The 22,566-nt window shown below is 41.1% G+C and overlaps 1 non-coding gene across 1 annotated transcript; it reads right to left on the bottom strand.

Annotated features, from left to right (window-relative positions):
• Positions 1–18,430: 18,430 nt before the first annotated feature.
• On the bottom strand, positions 18,431–18,615 carry LOC131480425 (U2 spliceosomal RNA). Its single transcript, XR_009245530.1, has one exon. It is a non-coding gene; the product is annotated as a U2 spliceosomal RNA (small nuclear RNA).
• Positions 18,616–22,566: the final 3,951 nt, after the last annotated feature.

Consider the following 22,566-nt stretch of genomic DNA (forward strand, 5'->3'; position numbering starts at 1 on the left):
GAGGAAGCTTCTCAGCCAAGTAGTGTTGGTGAGAGAGCAGAACCTGAAAGTCAGGATAGTGAGGAAGAACATTCGGGTGAGGAGCTGGATGCTGTGGCTAAGGGCACCGAGAAGCTAGCCTTAAAGTTGCCTAGAAAGGCCCGACGGACTCCTGTACCACCCCCTGGGGAGCCTCCGGTGGCACCCAGTGCACCGCCTTGGCCACACTCCGATCCCCCTGGGTGGGCTGCGCCCAGTGAGGCAGTGAGGCCGCAGCCCAGGGAGGTTCAGTCATGGCATGATATTGTTGGAGTCAAGCAGGTTTTTCCTGTTAGAGAGGACCGGACCCAGAACCCTGCAGTTCGTTTGCATGACCCCTTAAATTTTAAGCTAATAAAAGATTTGAAGATTGCTGTGGATTCTTATGGGGTTCATGCGCCTTACACTATGGCTGTTTTGGATCAGCTGGCTGCTGATGTTTTGACTCCTGAGGACTGGAGGAATGTAGCCAAGGCCACTCTCTCCCCAGGCCAATACTTGCTTTGGAGAGCTGCTTGCCGAGAGCTGGCAATAGATACTGCCCGCCGTAATGCTCAGGCTGGGAACCCCACATGGAATGAGGAGGCATTATTAGGGGAAGGTGCTCATGCTGGCCAACAACAGCAGATTCAGTACTTTGTGAGCCGTCTCATGGAAGTGGCAGGGAAATTATTCCCAGATGTGGAACAAGCCATGCCTCTGGTAAAGCAACTTGCCTATGAGAATGCAAATAGATGGTGCCGTGAGGCTATACGCCCATGGAAGCATAAGCCACTAGATACTTGGATAAAACTCTGTAGGGATGTGCATGACCAAGTTACTGCAGGAGTAATTCAGGCTAAAGAGCAGGCTAAAGTCATCATGAATGCTATGCGACAGGAAAGACAGGCTGAAAGTCGCACTCACATTTGTTTTAAATGTGGGAAGTTGGGACATTTTAGAAGGGATTGTCGCCAGAGAGGGCCGGCTCGACCGACTTCGCGACCTAGGCTTTGCCAACGTTGTGGCAAGGGAAATCATTGGGCACATGAATGTAGGTCGATGTCCGATATGATTGGCCGCCCCCTGGTCAGAAGTTACAGGCCAAAAAACGGGCAGTGGGGCCCAGCATCCCGGGGCCCCTACAGAGCTTACGGGGTGCACCAGGACCCACAGGCACAGAAGGAGGAGTCATTCGCCGAGCCACACCTGGCAGCGCGGGACTGGACCTCTGTGCCACCTCCCACTTGGTACTGACTCCAGAGATGGGCCCACAAGCCCTGGAGACAGATTTCCAAGGGCCTCTCCCTGATGGTACAGTAGGAATAGTGTTTGGACGGAGCTCAAAAACTATGCGAGGTCTAGTTGTTCACCCAGGAGTAATAGATTCAGACTTCACAGGCATTGTCAAAGTTATGCTTTCTTCACCTAGAGGTATTACAATTATTACTCCAGGGGAGCGCATTGCCCAATTGTTAGTTCTTCCTAGTTGCCATGCACGTTGGAGAAGTCGCGGTGCAAGTCGAGGTGATGGAGGTTTTGGGTCTTCAGGTGACGCTTTAGTCAACCTGTCTGTCTCCCTTAAGGATCGACCTTTGGCAACACTCATGCTGCGGGGGATCCCCTTTGAAGGGTTGCTGGACACTGGAGCCGATGTCAGCATTATCCGGCAGGCTGATTGGCCTAAAGATTGGCCCTTACGGCAATCTAGTCAGACCCTCCGTGGGCTGGGAATAGCTGACCAGCCACAGCAGAGTGCTTCCATCATTCCTTGGACTGACCGTGAAGGTCATAAGGGCTCTTTTCAGCCTTATGTCTGCACCATTCCCGTGACCCTATGGGGTCGAGAGGTCTTAAGTGCTATGGGCCTTCGCCTTAGCAATGAGTTCTATCAAGCCGGGAGCCAGCAGGCATGGAATATCATGGAGAATATGGGCTATTCAGGAAAAGGTCTAGGCAAAAGTGAACAAGGGAGAATAGAGCCAATTCCAATTAAACAACATCCAGAAAGGACAGGATTGGGTTTTCAGCCGAGGCCACTGCGCAACGACAACGACAGCCACTAAAAATCACATGGGTATCAGATGATCCCGCATGGGTGTCGCAGTGGCCCCTGACCTCTGAAAAGTTAATGGCTGCCCAATCATTAGTATCAGAGCAATTGTCACTAGGACATATAGTGCCTTCAGTATCCCCTTGGAATACACCTATTTTTGTCATTAAAAAGAAGTCAGGGAAGTGGCGATTTTTACATGATCTTCGTGCTATAAATGCGACTATGCAGCCTATGGGTGCAGTACAGCCTGGAGTGCCCCTTGCCACCGCAGTGCCTAGAGATTGGTATCTTGTTGTGATTGATATTAAAGATTGTTTTTTCTCTATACCTTTACACCCCCAGGATTCTGAACGCTTTGCTTTCACTTTGCCCTCTATTAATCATCAGGGTCCTGATCAGAGGTATCAATGGGTTGTGCTTCCGCAAGGTATGATGAATAGTCCTACTATGTGCCAGTTGTATGTAGCTCAAGCACTGTGCCCAGTATGAAAGAAGTTCTCGCAGCTCTGCATATACCATTATATGGATGATATCCTTGTGGCAGGAAAGCAGAGCAGTGAAGTACAAGCCGCTCTAGTGTGTTTGAAACAAGAACTGGCGCAGTGGGGACTATATATTGCTCCTGAAAAGATTCAGGAGGGCACTAGTGTGAAATATCTGGGGCTGCAAATGACAGCCCGACAGGTTGCCCCATTACAGGTTAATATCAGAGTGGATGGTTTGAAGACTCTTAATGATTTTCAGCAGGTATTGGGACATATTAACTGGATACGTCCCTATCTGCGTTTGACTCCCAAAGACTTGGAGCCTCTGTTTCAGATTCTTCATGGGGATCCTGCTTTAACTTCCCCTCGCACGTTAACTCCTGAAGGGCGTGCTGCTCTTGATTTGGTTCAGCGGCGGCTTCAGGAAGCTCAGGTGGAGCGTTGCGATCCTTCACAACCTCTTTCAGTTTTAGTGATTCCAGAGAGCATCCCAGCTGCTTTGTTATGGCAAGGAGGACCATTGGTGTGGATTTATCTCCCTATACAACCCACTAAGGTCCTTGCTATTTTTCCAGAGCTTATGGGTCAAGTAATTCTTAAAGCTGTAGAGAAAGCTCGAGAAGCTTTTGGTATGTATCCTACTTTGTGTGTTACTCCTTATTCCAAAGAAATTATTGCCAATTTATCCCAAACATTAGATGTTTGGGCCATTCTGATGTCCTGTTTTTCCTTATATTTTGATACACATTATCCAGCCCATCCTTGGGTACAATTTTGTAAAGAAGTTCCTTTATGTTTTCCTAGAGTGGTAAGAAAGCGGCCTATTGAGAAAGCACGACTTGTCTTTACAGATGGGGCTAAAGGTGGTACTGGAGCAGTTCTTTTAGATACCCAAGTTTTCCCTGTTGTGGTTGCTTCTTCTTCTCCTCAAGCAGCGGAGTTGGCTGCTGTTGCCCTAGCCCTTCGGCTGGTGCCCGAGCCCCTAAATCTTCTTTCCGATAGCTTATATGTGGTGAATGCTGTTAGAAGTCTTGAGATGGTGGAGTATATTTTGCCTCGATCCACAGTGCATGAAGCCCTGTTTTCAGTCCGTCAACTATTGTTGTCCCGGACTAATCCCCTCTATGTGGGCTTCATTCGGGCACATTCCAATTTGCCCGGGCCCCTGGCTGATGGCAATGCCAGAGCTGATTTTGCTTCTAGATTTCTTCTGGCATTCTCCGTGGAGGAAGAGGCAGAGCGTTTTCACCAGCGGTGGCATGTCAGTGCCAAGACCCTGGTGAAACGTTTTCCCATTTCTCGAGATGCGGCCCGCAGTATTATTAAACATTGCCAACATTGTGTCCCCTTTCTTTCTCAGCCTCATTCTGGGGTTAATCCCCTTGGTCTTATACCCAATCATGTATGGCAGATGGATGTTGCCCATGTTCCTAGTTTTGGTCGTCTTTCTTTTGTCCATGTTTCTATTGATACTTGCTCTGGGGTTCTTTTTTCCTCAGCTCATACAGGAGAGAAAGTTCAAGATGTCATTTCTCATTGTCTCCAGGCCTTTGCAGCCTGGGGCGTTCCACGGTGTTATAAAACTGATAATGGTCCTGCCTACACAGCTAAAGCATTTAGCACGTTTTGCTCTGAATTTGGAATTAAGCATTCTACTGGCATCCCATATAATCCTACAGGTCAAGCCGTGGTGGAACGAGCTCATGCGGTAATTAAGGCCCTGTTAATAAAACAAAAAGGGGGAATTGGAGCCTCCTTATACCCAAAAAGCCCTAAACATCAATTGGCTCTAGTAACATACATTTTTAATTTTTTGAATTTGGATTTGGATGGCCGTTCTGCTGCTGAGCGTCATGCAGCAGGCCCAGGTTTTAGTAAGGATTGGGTGATGTGGAAGGATGTATTAATGAAACAATGGAAGGGCCCGCATCCTGTCCTACGACGGACGCGAGGTGCAGTTTGTGTTTTTCCGCAGGACTCGGATGGACCAGTGTTGGTGCCAGAATGTTTAACGCGAACAATAAGAAAATCAGAGCAAGATGAACCTGTGGATGTGGTGGATGCTGACCAGACTGATATTTCTTTAGACGATGGAGGCGTGGACTCCAGGATTCCCACTGACTAATTCTGCCACTGCCAAGCCTGTACCCTGACGTGGTGTTATGGAATGGCAGTTTATTATTTTCCTCAAGTTACCAAAGTGCTATGTTCCTTTCATGTATTACCTGTGTTGGTTGATTCCACTTTTCTAAGGCCTCAAATTGATGGAACTCATATTGATGAACATAATGTTACATTTCAATTGCAAGATTGTGTTCCTACAGATGGAGGTCCAGTGTGTAATGGTCTTGTTCGATCTGTAGAGCCTTGTTTGTTAACACATGCTATTAATGTATGTCATTTTACTGTGTTTCCGGCAGCTAATTATTCTGTGTTGTATGAAGTTAAGCCTCAGTATATTTGCTTAGCTAATGCTAGGTCTGATGAATTGGCATTTATGGGATTACCCTCTCCATTTGTTGGGTGCATTGAGCACCTTGAGGTTCTTTATTGGTTTGGTGATATTTTTTATCTGTTGCATGATCTGGTGGAGGATGCTCAAGTTTCTTGGACGCCTCGTGTGTTGCCTCTGCCATCAATTACTGTTTCTTTGCCCATCGCACAAATCCTTCAAAATTCTGAACAGTTGAAAAATCATTTGAAGCGTAATGAAAAACAGTTGGAAGAGTATCAAGTAGCCACCACTATAACTAGTGGCAAGTTACTTCAAGTGCAGACTGCTATAGAGCATGATTCCAATAGTAGATGGTGGGATTTTCTCTTCTCTAGCCCTACTGCCATGCATCATTTTTCTGGAGTGTTTATTTTTCTGAGCTGTGTGTTTGGTGGTTTAGTGTTTTTGTGTGTTTGCAACTGTGGAATGTATGTGTATACCAAGAATCAATCGCGTAAGAACCTCCTGCAACAGCAGATCCTGGCTCAAGCCGTTCTCGCTCTCCAAAAGAATGATTCCCCTAAGGTATGGCTTAACATGCTGGATCGGTAGTCAATGACGGGTAAGTATCCAATAAGGCTTTACCAACCTAAGACAGGCGCCACGAGCCAGGTGGTTAGCCGATGACGGGTAAGGGAAGCTGAATTTGGAACACCTAAGACAGGCACGATCCCTTAGTTAATAAAACAAAAAGGGGGAATTGTGGAGAGCGGGACTTTGCCCCAAGATGGCGCTTGTTATTGTCTTCTCACGGCACAAAGGCAGTAAACAAGTTTTAGGAAGTTGCAGAGGATTGGTTCAAGGTCTCATGCAGTCTGCATGGTGTGCGCGTGATCAGAGTTGTGATTGGTGTGTGTGTGCGTGATCAAGGCTGTGATTGGTGTGTTTGATGCGTCGCCAAGCAGCCCTGTTGCAATTGGCTGTTGATAGGGTTTTAACCTAAGTTTGAGAGAGAACAAAGGAGAAGAAGAACAAAGAGGAGTAGTGGTAGAGTAGTAGTAGTAGTAGTAGAAGAGGAAGCCTGTAAATAGGCTGTAGTTACTGCCCTTCTGTATTATACTTGGATTTCATGTTATGTTATGTTATGTTATGTTATGTTATGTTATGTTATGTAATTAGTTTGTCCTTCAATAAATCCTCATAAGAGCAAGCACCTGTGTTGGAGCTTCACTCGCTGGACGAGGGACCCCGTTAATAGGCTAGCCTGTCTTTGCAATTTTTTGGAGCATAAAAAATATAATTGTTTTAGCTGCTTTTATAATTTTTAGCTAGAGGAATTAAGTATGCTTTTATTAAAGAAAAATGTTTTTGATTATTGTTTCATTTATTTATGGGGTTGTAGAGTCTATAGTTGTAGGGGGATTTAGCATTTGTAATTTTTGTTTTTAGATTTTGTATTTTTTCCCTTGTAATCTATTTTCCCATTAAATAATGGGCAAATTGTAGAAACAGAAATGTGGTGGGAATGTATTACTGATTAGCAGGTAATCACATGTGCCTTGGCCTTGGAGGCCTGGCTGTCGCTCCATGGCTACTGTTGAATAATAAATAATGGCTTGCTTTGAAGAATATGAATATAGTGTTTTGCAGAATTATCTTTAGGGGAACCTGCTTAGCCCTGAAGTGCAGACAGAATGACCAAATGTCTGTACATGCCCCCTTAGTCTTGAAGTGAAAATAGAATAATTAGTTACTTCTGCAGAAGCTTGTGAGGCTTTGAGTAAACAAAAAGGACAGCTGTTTTTTGGCTGTTGTGAGAACACACCAAGTGTCAGTGTCTGTGTCTTTCTTTATTGCCGACTCCACACACCCTTCCCGAGCTCCGAACTCAGCTGGAGTTGGACACCAGTAAATACTAACCACCAAAGGCCTTCTTGATATCATATGAGAAGAACAAAGGGAGAGACAAAGGAAGGACCAAACTCTCTGAAAAAGCCACTTTGTGGATTAATGAAATCATAGTTTTGGCATGACATAGCTTTAAGAATGACAAAAAAAAAAAAAAAAAAAGAGTGACAACTTCTGGTCCCTGTATGGTAGCCTAGCGACTGAAGTCCTCACCTTGAATGCACAGAGATCCCATATGGGCACCAGTTCTAATCCCGGCAGCCCCACTTCCCACCCAGCTCCCTGATTGTGGCTTGGGAGAACAGTTAAGTGCAGCTCAAAGCCTTGGGACCCTGCACCTTTGTGGGAGACCTGGAAAAAGTTTCTGGCTCCTGGTTTCAGACTGGCACAGCACCGGCCATTGTGGTTGCTTGGAGAGTGAATCATTGGACAGAAGACCTTCCTCTCTGTCTCTCCTCTCTGTATATCTGACTTTACAATAAAAATAAAATAAATCTTTTTTTTTTTTAAGGTGACAACTTCTGATGACTCCACATGATAAATTGTGAATCAAACATCCGATCTGTGAACTTTGAGTGCTGAATCCCTGCTGTAGTGAGACCTATATCACTAACTATGATCTGTGATGCCTTGGAAGCAGTCACTGGTCAATAGTAACCTGTATTTACTTAACATTTATATTAATATTTTAAGTACACTACCCTAACAAAAAGAACTAAGCCCAATAAAATATGAAAAGAACAAAAATATGGCAAGAAGAATCAATGAAATATTTGAATAGGTAGCTTTGCCAAAGCAGATACACAGATGGTAAACTGCATGAAGAGAGCTTCACACCATTAATATTAAGGAGATGTAAATTATAGCCACAGAAAAGATACCACTTGTCACCTGCAAGAGTAGCTAAGCTTCTCGTTGGTAAGGATATGCAACAATCAAAATTTCATTGCTGAGAATGTCAAATACCACAGTCATTTTAGAAAACAATTTAGATGTTTCATGAAGCACTAAACAAACACTCTTAAGTTGGGTAGACTACTCCACTTCTCAGGATTTACCCCCCCCCAAAAAAAAGTGTCCACATAAAGATTTCTAAATGAGTGATTTTAGCAACTTTAGCTGCTAGAGCAGCAACACGAAAATAAAGCAAACATACATCACATCTTGAATGGACAAAAACAGTGTGGTATACTTGCAGAGCAAGATATTACTTGGCAATATAAAGGAAAGTTTTCTTCACAAATTCAATAACATGGATGAATATCAAGGAAATGATACTGATAGAAGCAGCATTGCAAAAGTAGGATTTCATTCAAAAGAAACCAAGAAGTAGCTCTTCCAGGTTGACAAAAGTTTAATGGTTGTCTCTGGGTGAGGGGAGTTTGGAGACAGAGGGAATAGAAGCAGGAATTCACTGGAATTGAGGACATTTTTAGAGAAAATGCATTTTGGTATTTATTTCATAAATCTGTATTTCACAGATCTTTATTTCACAAATCTTAATATCAAATTGCGTATTTTAAGTATGAGCTATTTGTTCATATAAATGAATGGTGCAGCTATTAAAATGTTAAGTCAATGAGATTTCTTGCATAAACTCTCAAATAGCTCAATAGCATAGCAGCTAAAGTCCTCACCTTGAATTTGCCGGGATCCCATGGCTGCCAGTTCTAATCCTGGCAGCTCCACTTCCCATCCAGCTCCCTGCCTGTGGCCTGGGAAAACAGTCGAGGATGGCCCAAAGCTTTGGGGCCCTGCACCCACGTGGAAGACCTGGAGGAAGTTCCTGGTTCCTAGCTTCGGATTGGCTTAGCACCAGCTGTTGCAGCCACTTGGAGAGTGAATCATCGGACAGAAGAACTTCCTCTCTGTCTCTCTACCTCTCTGTATATCTGACTTTGTAATAAAAATAAATAAATAATTTAAAACATTTTTAAATGATTTTTAAAAGTCAATTTAATATGAGCACACAATTAGCCAACGTATTGAAAAATGAAATAAAATGCATTTTATTTACAATAGAATCAAAAACATAATGTTCCTAAAATACATGTATCAAGAGGTCTCTGATCTTACATGAAAAATGAGAAAATAGTTTGAGTAACTGAAGGCACAATTAAGTAAGAAAATACATTTTAAGAATGTAATTCTGCATCCAGTGCAACACTCATCTACAAGTGTCATGATTTTGTTTGGATATTCGAAATGTTTCTGTTTGAATGTCAATGGCAATTTAAAAATAAATTCTTAAATTCAAGAATAAATATCAATATACGATAAGCAAATTGAAGTAGAAGAAAGTAAAAACAAATTCTTAAGAAGTTTTGCACTACTTGAGTTTTTATAAAATTACAATAGTGAATACAGTGTGTAATGTAGATATAAATGCAATTCATGGACCAGCATTGTGGGATGATGAGTTAAGTCACTGGTTCGAATGCCAGCATCTCATATGGACCTCAGTTTGAGACCCGGTTGCTTTAATTCTGATGCATGTTAGTGGTCTTAGCAATGAAAGCTGGCCAAAGGCCTCAAGTATTTGCACATGTTGGGAGACCCAGACTCTGGCTCCTGTTCCACTTGGCTGAGGCCTTGCTGTTGCATCCTTTCAGGGAGTGAATCAGTTGATGGAAAATTCTCTCTCCCTCCCTTTCTGCCTTTAAAATGAATACAATATGTTGTCTTTTTAAAGTTCATTATTTGTTTTTGCTTTTTTATTATTATTAACATTTTATGATACAGTTCCATAGGCCATGGGATTTCCTTTAGCCCCTCCTCAAGTTCCATCCCTCACCATGAGATCCCCTATATTGTTACTATTGTACAGTTCTTTATAAATAGTCACATGTCCATCATTGTGGCATGAACAATGGGAGAGAGTCCAGCCTCTTATTGTCAAATATTGAACAGTTTCATTGGGAGTTCATCTTTGATCTGGTATGTCCTTAAAGGAAGAAATACTAATAATTAAACAGAATACAGTCAGTCGTGTAAAGGCTCATTTCTTTCTAAGTTCATTTGCTTGTTTTCAATAAGTGAGTCAAGATGAATTGGTAGGGACAGATAATCTGCATAATATCGAGCATAGAACTACTAAAGGGGAGTATGGAAAATAAGTGCCTTTATCCACACTTTATGCCTTGCACAAAAGTGTGATATGAGATGTATTAGGAGTCCAAATATAAAATATAAAATTATAATTTTCTATTAAAAACATACTGTGATAGCTTTATGACTGCGGTGGGCAAGTACCAGAACTAATGCAAAACAACAAAAACCAACCAAGCAAAAAGGCCCAATTAGATAAGGACCCCAGCTGTATGCAACAACCTCAGTTGCCTTGTACTTAGGCGAGTGTTACACAGCTGGGAGAAAAATAGCCAATAGCTCTAGGGTGTCCAGAGCCTGATTAATGTCAAATATTAATGAACTACACCAGTGTGCCAGCATACTCAATTATTATTTTATCTTATTTTATTTTATTTTATTTTATTTTATTTTATTTTATTTTATTTTATTTTATTTTATTTTATTTTATCTTAGCTCATTTTATTATTTTTTGAACATATGTGGGAGGATTTGGTGCCAAAGGCCCCCAGCCCAGATAGGGTTGATCCATGCAAGAACCATTTGGCACTGGGAGCCTCATATGCTCCCAGGCACGGTGACTATGGAGTAACCAGGGAAAGGAAAAAGGGGGTGTGGGGGGGGAGGGAGAAACACGGAGGGAGTATGCTGCAGATGAGCAATGACTTCTGAGGGATTTCCATCGACAAGGCCACTGTACTTGCTGACCACGGAATGTATATGTAAGAATTGGGCCTCCTTTAGGAACTCGCATTTACTTTTTTTTTTTTTTTTAAGATTTATTATATTTTTATTACAAAGTCAGATATACTGAGAGGAGAAGAGATAGAGAGGAAGTGGAGCTGCCGGGATTAGAACCAGCAGCCATATGGGATCAAGGCGAGGACCTTAGCCACTAGGCCATGCTGCCGAGCCCCGCATTTACTTTTAACATATTGGTTATTCATTACTATGTCAATTAATTCTATAATGATGTAAATTTTTGCTGATGGTATGTTGGAGCTTTCAATTGACTGGGATGATACTCTGCTGGCTCTGACTTCAGACCAGAAAGGGTATACCTAAGAAGCCGTTGAACTTGACTGGACAATAAGATGCTGGACTCTATGTTTGGTATATGCTTGCAGTGGGGGAATCTCAACTGAACTTGAGCTGTGGTTATGCAACAAGGTGGAGGAATCCACCATGGTGGGAGGGTTTGGGGAGGGGTGGGGAGAACCCAAGTATCTATGTAACTGTGTCACATAATACAATGTAATTAATGAATTAAAAATAATAAATAAAAAAGAAAAAAAAAAAAGAATTGGGCCTCCTCAGTGGCTTAGACAAAGCAGTAGGTGACATACCCAGATTCACATGGAGGATATGGCAATCCATTTGTGGCCTGCAGAGGGCACCAGGTACCATAGCAGAGGCTGACAAGCAGCACAAATTGGTTAACTACCCTAGCTAGGGGTCAACAGCAAATATTTTGGTGATTAGAGACTCTAATATGGAGTGTGTCAGCCAATGGGCTTTGGAAGGATTTCCTCATCTCCAGAGTAGCAAAAATGAACGAGCTATCAAAATCAATTGAGCAGAACCCTTGGAGCATGCGCTACATCTGGAACCTTGGGATGATATCAGGTGGCCATTCCCCATTCCCAGGTACAGAGGCAGTTGGAAGGACTGGTATGGATTCTCTTCTCCCCTTATCTTCCTCTTTCCCCCAGATACAGGAAGGAGAGAAAGAAAATTTGGAAACAGTGGTCCCACCATTTTTTCCCCTATCCCATGACCCTTTCAACCTAACCACCTATGTGAACATCAAAAGTTAACAGTATTGAGCTCGGCGGCGTGGCCTAGTGGCTAAAGTCCTTGCCTTGAACTCCACTGGAACCCATATGGGCACTGGTTCTAATCCCGGCAGCTCCACTTCCCATCCAGCTCCCTGCTTGTGGCCTGGGAAAGCAGTCGAGGATGGCCTAAAGCTCACTTGGGGAGTGAATCATCGGACAGAAGATCTTCCTCTCTGTGTCTCCTCCTCTCCTCTCCTCCTCTCTGACTTTGTAATAAAAACAATTAGATCTTTTTTAAAAAGTTAATAGTATTAAAAAAGAAGAAATTGAACCTTATCAAAATAAAAAATGACATATTAAAACTCAAAATATATGATTGACAAAGGACATATTTTCAATCACATTTACAAAAAACAAAGCGTTCCAAAATTAAGAATCAACATTATATACAGGACATATAATTGACATTAAAATTTACTTGACATTACCAATTATTGCAATATATCAGACAGACTGGTATAATTACTATTTGAAATCTACATAGTAATTTATAGCATCTGTATAAACAAATAGGAAAGTGAAAAATTAATAAAATGTGTCACATGCAAAATAACAATCTTGCAACTGTACAGTACAGTGACCAAGTGAGATTTAAGACAATTTCCTGATAGGATCCTCAACGTATTGAGCAAATTTAAAGAAGACCTAAGGAAGTGAAGCAGCGTGCACAATGAATCCATACGAAGGATCGCTGTTACAAAGGCATCAACACCTATCCAATGCCGATCACATGGTATTTACCCACGCAGATTGAAAACGTGACCTTTGCCATCCTCCCAAAAAGCAAAGTCCTAAGAACTGACAGGGTAATACTGAAAGAGATGAATAAGATACTATCACACATTTTGAACCTCTAGCCATTCAGTTAGTGTGTCACTTGTTGTAAGCAATAATAGGTAGATAAATAGAATCTGGTTATGGCAAAATATTTTCTCAGTAGGTCAAGTTTGTGCTTTTAAATAGATTAAGTCCTGGACCCAGCATGGTAGCCTAGTGACTAAATTCATCATCTCATACTCGCCAAGATCCCATGTGGTCCTGATTCTAATGCCAGTGGGCTCACGTCCCATCCAGCTCCTTGCTTGTGGCTTGGGAAAACAGTTGAGGATGGCCCAAACCCATGTGGGAGACCTGGAAAAAACTCCTGGCTACTGGCTTTGGATTGGCTCAGCTCCAGCTATTGTGGACATTTGGGGAGTGGATCATCAGTTGGAAAGTCTTCCTCTCTGTCTCTCCTCTTCTGTGTATCTGAATGTCCAATAAAAATAAATTTAAAAAAAAATAAATAAATAGATTAAGTCCTATCGATGATATTCCATTTAGGAAAAATATTACAGGATACATTATGCTTGTTGTAAACAGGCCTGTTACAGGTTCCTGGCTTTGGATCGGCTGAGTTCTGGTCATTCTGGTCTGGTCATTCACTTGGGGAGTGAATCAGCAGATGGAAGATCTTCCTTTCTGTGTATCTGACTTTCCAATAAAAATAAATAAATCTTTACAAAAAGGCAAGATGCCCTTGTCCCAGGATACAGCTTTCCTAAGTATATGCCACAGGGCCAGCCTATACAAGTCCACCTGTTCAACGGTCCTGCAGTCCCCATTGTGTGACGGAAATTGAAACTTCTTGGTTGGAAATGAAGATTTTTTTATTGTGTTCTGTGCCATATTCCATGTACTACATTTACTTATTCTCACACTGGCATAAGTGGGCTTATCAGGACTCTCATCCTTGACTTTTTCCAAATGCAGTATCTAGGATCACCCTCTGCTTTTCTGGAGTGTCTGTTCCTGATCCTCAGTTGCATCACTTCGATTTCTGTTTGCCAAACTTCATGTTCTTTCAGAGCTCCACTCCAGATGTTTTTCATGAAGTCATGCACACTTCCTTTATCTTTCTTTGAATACAAAGAACAGTCTCAGACCTGGTATAACAATATACTTGGAGGGCCCGGCGGCGTGGCCTAGCGGCTAGAGTCCTCGCCTTGAAAGCCCCGGGATCCCATATGGGCGCCGGTTCTAATCCCGGCAGCTCCACTTCCCATCCAGCTCCCTACTTGTGGCCTGGGAAAGCAGTTGAGGACGGCCCAATGCATTGGGACACTGCACCCGCGTGGGAGACCCGGAAGAGGTTCCAGGTTCCCGGCATCGGATCGGCGCGCATCGGCCCGTTGCGGCTCACTTGGGGAGTGAATCATCGGACGGAAGATCTTCCTCTCTGTCTCTCCTCTGTGTATATCTGGCTGTAATAAAATGAATAAATCTTTAAAAAAAAAAAAAAAAAAAAAAAAAAAAAAAAAAAAAAAACAATATACTTGGAGCAATCTCACAATACCTTGCATTCTCCTTAGAGCTTATCCACATAGACATTGCTTAGATCTATCCAACAACACATTGCATTCTTCTTATAGCTTATCCACATTGACATACCTGAACACAAAATGCCTTATATATGTAAGACATTTGCTACTTTCCTTTATGCCATCACAAGAGGAATGTTGCTTTCTTTTGTCCATCTGCAGACCTCCATCAAGACATTGATAAATAAGCTACTGATCTTGCATTCCAATTCAAGAAAGACCATTTAACTAGGCACTGATACAATAATGCTGATTTTAAAAACAACCTCTGAATATCCAAGAGTCACCATTATGTACAATTCTTTTCCCTCACCCTTCAGTATGGATTGGGGTTTAACCGATCTTGGCTAGATTCAGCAGAACTGGGCTGTTGACTGTGTGACAAGCTTGAGCCATTTTGTGTGTCTGTTTAGAAGCTTTACACAATAAGCAGAGTCTCCCAAGGTGTGTATCTCATGGTGACCACAGAGAGGACCCAAATGCACGAGCATATGTCCAGCCTCAACTACGTCAGAGCTTTCTGACATTCTTTTGGACAAACAGGTGCCGAACCAGGTCTCCGTGGATATGGGTGTGTACAGGTATTTCTGCCATGTCTTCATGAACAGAGTGACGTGGCAGCACTACTTAATTAACAGGGGCCCTGACTCGTACCTTGGTTGAGCCCTGCATTCCATGAATGACAATCTCCTACATGGAAGAGCTGTCAAAACACTTATCCAGAACAAAATATAGGAACCCACTGGCTGCAAAGACTGATGGACAGAGCAAAAGCATACACAGTCGTGCTGTACTTACATGCACATGGAGTTTTTACAAGAGAATGAAACCCCCGAAATTGGCAAAAAAAAAAAAAAAAGCATGCTGCTTTGCAATTTTTAGAAAATTAAAAAAAAAGGACAAATCAATCTCTAGGCTACTTTAATGAATTCTAGGAATGACACAAAGAGTTGCGTGCTTAGAAAATACAGTAGCTACTTACAAGAGAAGTGGTACTGCAGAAGGCTTCCTTCCTTAGATCCATCACAGACCAGTTACCCTGGTGATTAAAGCTAATTTCATACTTTGATTTTGAGAGAACATCTTCCCAAAATAATGTTTACAAGTTGCTGCATGTAGAATAAAACAGGCCAAATGGCTTTTCTCCACAGTTATAGTTCCTCAAATTAATTTCAAGTGAAAAAATATACCCACTAGATATATTTGAAGTTGGTATATCCTAAAGCTTTCTTTGTGAGAAGACTTATCGGTACCTTAAAGTCACTAGATGCTTGAGAAAAGAACAGGCATTTGAAAGTGTTATTATTAAATGTGAGGGAAAATCAGTTGAATTGCTCTTTGCAGGACTGATTAGGAACTGATAGAATTTGTAGCATTTAGCTCAATTGTAGCGAAAGGTCGAGTTTTGCCTGTAGACAGTGGAATAAGTATTAGATAAAAAGGCACAAACTAAGCAATTTACAATTAACATCTTAAACTCAAATTCTTTGTCCTTACTTAATTTATTCTGCAGGAAATACTATAAGTCTTCTTTATCAGTGCAGCAATTTCAGTTTTTCCTATTTCTTCTTAAACAATGGGGTGTATGCATAAAAGTTATCATTTTACCATTTTACCTTTTTATGGTTTAGTGATTTTGAGAACAGTCACAATTTTTCTCTCATTGATGACACTCAAGGTTTTCTTTATTCAAAACGATGTTCTACTGTTAAACTCTAACTCATTCCCCTTCCTGCAGTATTGAATCACCTTGGGCCCAGCACGATAGCCTAGAGGTTAAGGTCCTTGCCTTGAACACGCCAGGATCCCATATGGGCACCAGTTCTAACTCCGGCGGCCCAGCTCCCTGCTTGTGGCCTGGGAAAGCAGTTGAGGATGGCCCAACGCTTTGGGACCATGCACCTGCGTGGGAGACCCCGAGGAGGCTCATGCCTTTGAATTGGCTCAGGACCAGCCATTGCAGCCGCTTGTGGCCTGAACTTTGTCTCTGTCTCTTACTTTCTGTCTCTCCTCTCTGTATATCTCTTTCCAATAAAAAAATAAACAAATCTTTTTTAAAAATTAAAGTATTGAATCACCTCTATTTTACTTTTTATCTCTGTGTATATACTTACCCATATAATAAATGTAAGTGAAATTGAACACCCTGTGTCCCATTTTCAATTAATTTTTGGCATGCTGTTTTCAAGGCCCCTCCATATTGTAGCATGCATCAAAATGACCTTGTTTTAGGGCTAGGCTGTATAGTATATTATGTGTGTATATATCTCATTTTATTATCTATTTATTTATCTATGGAATTAGCTATTTTGATTATCTACTGAATCGTTTTTGTATGACAATTGCTTTATTTTACTTTCCCACTTGCTGCTCAATCCCCGTCTCTATATTTCCTTTTGTTGCACTTTTGCAACATGGTGGTTTTGCACTTTACTTAATAAAGAAGGATGTTGAGTACCTTTGCACGTGTTTAATGAGCACTGGGAGAAAGCACAAGCTCATTGCTGATTTTTAAATGAGTTTTTGTTGCTGTGATTGCCACTGAGACTTAAGAATTAATCAAATATTCTAGAGAATCACCCTTTTTCAGATACGTAACTCAAAATTCTTATTCTATGTTTTTTTTTTTCACTCTTCGTGGTCGCCTTTAGATACAAAGGATTTATATATGTTTTAATTTTGATGAAATCGGAATTATTTTGTCTTTACTTTCCTCATCCTATTCTTTCATGTTCAAGAATTTATCCTCTGGGCCCGGCGGCGTGGCCTAGAGGCTAAAGTCCTCACCTTGAATGTCCCAGGATCCCATATGGGCGCTGGTTCTAATCCAGGCAGCTCCACTTCCCATCCAGCTCCCTGCTTGTGTCCTGGGAAAGCAGTCAAGGACGGCCCAACACTTTGGGACCCTGCACCCGCGTGGGAGACCTAGAAGAGGTTCCAGGTTCCCGGCTTTGGTCGGCACAGCACCAGCCGTTGCGCTCGCTAGGGAGTGAATCATCGGACGGAAGATCTTCCTCTCTGTCTGTCCTCCTCTCTGTATGTCTGACTTTGTAATAAAATAAATAAATCTTTTTTTAAAAAAAGAATTTATCCTCTAATCCAAGGTTATGAAGATATTCAACTGTATTTTCTTCTAAGAATGCTACAGTTTAAACTCTTATATTTAGATAAATCCTGAGATAAAGGTTCAGATTCATGGTTTTCATAGATATCCAGTTTCTTCAGCATTATATGTTGAAAATAATATACTTTTTTCTATTGTATGATCTTAACATATTATTGAAAATCTTTGTGTTATGATTATGCAAATATCTCTCTGACCCTTGCATTCTGATTAACATGTGTACTTCATTTAAGGGTGGCGTGGGTTTAATCATTGTTGCTTTACATTTTGAAACAAGGAAATGTGCATATTTTATTATTTGTTTGTTTTCAAAACATTTATGAATGTCTAGTACTAAGTGTTTCTGAAGTTTTTATATGAAATTAAGATTTTTTCTAGTTCTGCATATTTGATACAGATTAATCTATAAATGGCTTAAAGTGGTATTTTTTTCAATCAATGAACATATATGACTTTCTATTTCTTTGAACTTTAAGATTTACTTATTTTTCTGAAAAAATTGTAAGTATCAAGGGAGAGTCTGAGAGGTATTTCTTCCATCTAGTTGTTTGCTCCCAAAATGGCTGCAATGGCCTAGGTTGGGACAGGTTGAGTCCAGGAGACAGAATCTCCATCCAGGTGTTTCATATGGGTGCAGGAGCCCAAGCACTTGGGTCATCCTCTGCTCCATTCCCAGGCCCTCTTCCGGTAGCTGGCTTGGAAGCGGAGCAGCTGAGGACATGAACCCGCACCCATGTGAGATACCAATGTTACAAGCAGTTTCCATCTGCTCTATCAGCATGACAGCCCTGTTACTTCTTTTCAAACAATGCTTTGCATATTTAGGATGAGAAGCCATTCATTTCTTGTATAATATTCATTCTGAAGGATTTTCTTGTTGAAGTTGCAATTTTTAATTAATGGTTCAGATTTCTTACTGAAAGCATATAAAAATGTGTCTGGGTTTTGTGTTCCTTTTATATTCTGCAGCTTTGATGAGCTTACTCGTCAGCTTTTTGTTTTACATTATTTATAGTTTTCAGCCTAGAATACCATGATCTGTATAAATACAGCTAATTTTATTTTTACTTCCCAATTTGAGTGTCTTTCCTTTACTTAGAGAACTGTTTTGTTTAGAAGATCCTGTTGAATAGTAGGGGCTAAAGTGTACAGCTTTACCATTCAGTGTGATATGGAAAGTTGGAAGTTCTAGATGTTTTTTTAAGAACATCTAATGCATCAAATATAATTATTTCATTACATTTTCAATTTGCTATTCCTGCTTTCAATTCTTACGTACTAGTCACATTTTTACACTTGATCTTAGCCAAAAGGCCGAGAAGCGATGCTAGTCACATTTTTAAAAAAGGAACAAGATTTACTTTGGCTGTGATTCTGGTGATTTCACAATCTAACTGGGCCAAACCCATTTGTTCTGCTCTGGGAATAAATGATAATCTTGTTGTCAGAATTCTGGAGTCCAAGGAATATGACACAGTGAGATATGGAGTGTGCATGTGTGTGTCCATGTCCTCATGGTCAACATGTATGTGCCACCTGTATAGTTCCATCAGATCCAATAATGTCCCAGCTCTCCTCATGGAGAGCACCATAACTGGATTATGCCCATACACTATTGGTCCCATTAACTCAGCACTTTGAGGATCAAATCTTCAGCAGATGGACTTTGGGAACATTCAACTTTGAAACAAATGTCCAAATCCTAGCTTCTCAGGAGCTTTGCTTGGTATAACCAAGGCTGTGCTTTCTATTATTTCTGTTTATAACTTGGTGCCTTTGTCATCAATTGCTTGCTAATTTTTCGACTTTATTTTTTCAAAGAATGTTTTTGTTTAATCTTTTCATGGAGCACAGTTTATTCTTTTTTTATGAATGTATTTAAGATGTTTGTGATAAAAAGGAATTAAAGCCTAAGTGTGGGACCCAGCTGTGTGACACAGAACCTGGGATGACAGCAACACACATTAAAGTCTTTGCTTCTCAACTTATAAACCAGCTCCCTGCTAGTGTGTCTGGAAAGAAACTGAAGATGACCCAAGTGTGTGCAACTCTTCAGGCCACATGGGAAACCCAGATGGGCTTCCTTGTTCCTGGAGCAATCATGGCTATGTAGTCATTAGAGAATTAAGCAAGTAGATAGAAGGTCTCTTTCTCTCTGTGTCTCTCTCCCTGCCTCTCTCTCTTTCCAACCTCTATCTCCACACATTTCTAATAAATAAAATAAACAAATAAATATTGAAAAGTGAACTTGTTTGGGTACATTCTTGAAAATTTTTATAACAAGCATTTTTAATTAATGTTTGAAACTATATTTTCTATAATCAATATTTTTAAAGATTTATATTTTTGGAAAGACAGATATGCAGAGAGGAGAGACAAAGATCTTTCATCTGCTGGCTCACTCCCTAACTGGACATAATGGCTGGAGCTGAGTCAATCCAAAGACAGGAACCAGGGGCCAGGAGCTTTTCTTCTGATTCTCCCACATGTATACAAGGTCCAAAAGCTTGGGCTGTCTGCAGCTACTTTCCTAGGTCACAAGCAGTTACCTGGATGGGAAGTGAAGCAGTCAAGATACAAACTGGTGCCCATATGGGATCCTGGTACATACAAAGCAATGGCATTAGCAACTAGGCTACAGTGCCTGGGTCCCCAGTGGGAAGACTTTCTTCAAAAATGAAGAAGATGTGAAGCTCATCTCCCAAGGAATTGAATTTTCAAGTTTAACATGACAATTTTTATTTATGTAGAAGTCTGTGGAATAGTTGTTCTTAACAACAACTTAAGGGCAGGCATTGGATTAAGCAGTTAAGATGTGGCTTGACATGCTCACATCCTATGTTGGAATGCCTGCTTTGGGGTCTGACCTCTGCCCTGTTCCTAAGTCACTACAGATGTGCACCATGGGGAGCAGGGTGATGAATCAAGTAGTTGGCTTCTTGGTCCCCTTGTGGGAGACTCTGGTTGAGAACTTGGTTCTTAGCTTCAGACTAACCGAGCCTCAATGACTGTGGGAACACAGGCAATGAAACAGTGGATGACAGACTTCTATCTGCCTGTTCTCTCGCTCTGCATTTCAAATGAACTGAATGATATTCAAAGAGGTGTTACCCTTCTATTAGCTCCCCTTTCCTGTAATATAATTTTTGTTTGCCTTCAAGTAGTTTTCCATTTATTAACTGTTATATCCTGGAGAGTGCCTTGCTCATTCATCTCAAGATTTCCTTATGTGACACATCATAGATTAGTAAATATTATTTAACAAATTGTGTCACATTCAAGTCACTATGCAGTAGCAGATTTGAAGCAGAGAAATAATCAGTTTCTCCTAGAAGTCACAGGAAGCCTCCATCTTGTCATTTCTAGAAAGCCTTGCATACTCAAGCAGTGGAATAGTCTGTGCTTCAATAAATATTATGGTGAGAAGCTTTAAGATAATAAACAAATCTGGCTTAATACCAAAGTGTCAAATTAGAAATGCAGAAATACAGTAATTAATGCTCACTGGAATAACTAGAATAAAAACATCACCAAGAAGACATGTTTAATTCTCAGAAAAAAAATTCACTTTTACTTTCAGATTTGCATAGTAATAGTTTACAAGAAATAAATTAGGTGTTACATTAGCAAAAGTAATTTCCCTGCACTTCTCTATGGAATTATTAAAGTGGCTGCGGTATTGATTGACATTCAGCATTTGATACTATGCTCTCCCAAATTACACTGAGGCATGTCTAAATTCTGAGGCACGACTGAGCAACAAAATAAAGAACCTCAGTGAGTTGTCATGGGTTTTTATCATTGGTACGTGTCATAGTATTGGCAAATATTGTTATTAAGGAAACAGCTGCAAGATCGGGTGAGTGAGGAAATGCCTGACTCCCCAGCTGTCCTTAGTCTGTGTGCATTTAAATCCTTGTTAATTGGGTGGCTCTGCTCACGCCATCAGACTGCACGTGGCACAGGGACCCAATTGGCTAGTTGTCCCTGCTCAGACCCTCCCACACACAGACTTGTACCTGCAGAAGTTGATAAGCTTAGACATCAATGACGTAACTCTTTAGGACCACTTGGAAACTATTAACCCCAAGGACCTCACAAGCCACAGCTGGATCCTATGCCCCTGCTTTTCACTATGGCTCCCCAGGGGCTTTTGGCTGTTTCTGGATTTTAGCTTCTGAGACATGTAAGGTCCTAATGGAGGATTTGTCAGGACAACTGCATCTGTTAAATTTATGCTTTATCCTTAACTTTTCCAGTATCAGTTATGGCCATAATAGTAATAGTTAGTTTTACTTATTTATTTATTTATTTATTTATTTATTTATTTATTTATTTAAGATTTATTATTATTGGAAAGCCGGATATAGAGAGAGGAGGAGAGACAGAGAGGAAGATCCGTCCGATGATTCACTCCCCAAGTGAGCCGCAACGGGCCGGTGTGCGCCGATCCAAAGCTGGGAACCAGGAACCTCTTCCAGGTCTCCCACGCGGGTGCAGGGTCCCAATGCATTGGGCCGTCCTCGACTGCTTTCCCAGGCCACAAGCAGGGAGCTGGATGGGAAGTGGAGCTGCCGGGATTAGAACCGGTGCCCATATGGGATCCTGGCGCGTTCAAGGCGAGGACTTTAGCCCCTAGGCCACGCCGCCGGGCCCAGTAATAGTTAGTTTTTAAATTTTTATACATTAAATTCTCTTTTTCTGTGGACTGTTTTATTAGTGTTCATTATTATTTCAATTTTTGCATGTTATTTAATTTTGCTGCTTTTTGACTAATTAAAGTTCTATTATTGAGACTAGTTAAATTTTACATGCCATTTAAATTACATTCCTGAGGTAATAATTGTTTTATATATATATATATATATATATATAATTTTTCAGGAAATAGCATTACATGTTTTGCTTTATTGTAGTTACACTAGAAGTCCAGTGGAATCAATAAGAAGCATCAGAGCCTGTGCTGTGGCAGAACAAGTTAAGCTGCTGCTTGCAATGACAACATCCCTTAAAAAAGAGCATGTTCAAATCCTAGTTGCTCTAGTTTGGAGAGCTCCTGCTCGTTTGTGGGAGCCAGTGGATCATGGTCCAAATATTTGGACCCAAGCCCTCCCAGGTCCTTGTTTCAGCCTGTTTTAGCCCTGAATAATGTGGTTGTTTGGATAGTGAGCCAACAGGTTTCTCACGTTCTTCATCTCTCTCTCTCTCCTTTTGTTTCTTTTGCTCTCTGTAACCCTTGCAAATGAATGAAAATATAAATGTTAAAAATATGAAAAT

The sequence above is a fragment of the Ochotona princeps genome, chromosome 5, assembly GCF_030435755.1.
Source record: "Ochotona princeps isolate mOchPri1 chromosome 5, mOchPri1.hap1, whole genome shotgun sequence".
In the NCBI taxonomy this organism is placed as follows: domain Eukaryota; kingdom Metazoa; phylum Chordata; class Mammalia; order Lagomorpha; family Ochotonidae; genus Ochotona; species Ochotona princeps.